A 1,459-nucleotide genomic window follows, 5' to 3' on the forward strand; every position below is an offset into this window, starting at 1 on the left:
AATCATGATGGCCCGATCCACAGTAACTTCAGATCGGTTGCTAGTGGGAATGATGGAGCGTTGAATGAACTCCAACCATCCTCTAGCCACAGGCTTGTGGTCCAATCTTTTTAGTTGAACTGGCTTGCCTTTGGAGTCTCTTTTCTATTGAGCTCCTTCCACACATATGTCCATTAGGACTTGGTCCAACCTTTGATCAAAGTTGACCCTTCTAGTGTAAGGACGTGCATTTTCTTGCATTATTGGCAAATGAAATGCCAACCTTACATTTTTCGGACTGAAATCTAAGTATTTCCCCCGAACCATTGTGAGATAATTCTTTGGACTCGAGTTCATACTTTGATCATGGTTCCTAGTGATCCATGCATTGGTATAGAACTTTTGAACCATTAAGATTCTGACTTGTTGCATGGGGTTCGTTAGGACTTCCCAACCTCTCATTCGGATCTCATGTCGGATCTCCGGATACTCATTTTTCTTGAGCTTGAAAGGGACCTCAGGGATCACCTTCTTCTTTGCCACAGCATCATAGAAGTGGTCTTGATGGCTTTTGGAGATGAATCTTTCCATCTCCCATGACTCGGAGGTGGAAGCTTTTATCTTCCCTTTTCCTTTCCTAGATGATTCTCCGGCCTTAGGTGCCATTGATGGTAATGGAAAAACAAAAAGCTTATGCTTTTACCACACCAAACTTAAAATATTGATCGCCCTCGAGCAAGAGAAGAAAGAAGAGAAGAAGAAGAAGAAGAAGAAAATATGGATGAGAGTGAGGGATGGTGTTTCGGCCAAGGTGTAGAAGAGGGGGGTTTGTGTTGTGTGAAAATGAAGTAGAATGGAAGGGTATATATAGGGAAAGGGGAGAGGGTAGGTTCGGCCATGTAGGGTGGGATTGGGTGGGAAAGTGTTTTTGAATTTTGAAGGTAGGTGGGGTTTATGGGGAAGAGTGGATGGATGTGAGTGGTGAAGGGGGTAATTGGGAAGAGAGATTGAAGTTGTTGGGAAGTGTGACATGGGGAAGAGTGTTATAGGATTAGGAGGTAAGGTGGGAATATGTTAGGTGGGGATCCTGTGGGATTCACAGATCCTGAGGTGTCAAGGAATTACATTCCTGCACCAAATAGGCATGCAAAATGCCTTTGCATACCATTCTGGCGTTTAAACGCCGAGGTGATGCACGTTCTGGGTGATCAACGCCCATGTGTAGCATGTTCTGGGCGTTCAACGCCCATATGTAGCATGTTTCTGGCGTTGAACACCAGTTCCATGCTTGTTACTGGCGTTCAGCGCCAGCTTTTCTCAAGGCATATTCCTGGTGTTCAAACGCCAGAATGTTTCTTGTTTCTGGCGTTCAGCACCAGATTCATGCTCTGTTCTGGCGTTGAACGCCAGCCAGATGCTCCTTACTAGCGTTGAACGCCAGTCTGTCCTTCCTCCAGGGTGTGATTTTTCTTCTGCTGTT

The sequence above is a fragment of the Arachis duranensis genome, chromosome 5, assembly GCF_000817695.3.
Source record: "Arachis duranensis cultivar V14167 chromosome 5, aradu.V14167.gnm2.J7QH, whole genome shotgun sequence".
Lineage (NCBI taxonomy): Eukaryota > Viridiplantae > Streptophyta > Magnoliopsida > Fabales > Fabaceae > Arachis > Arachis duranensis.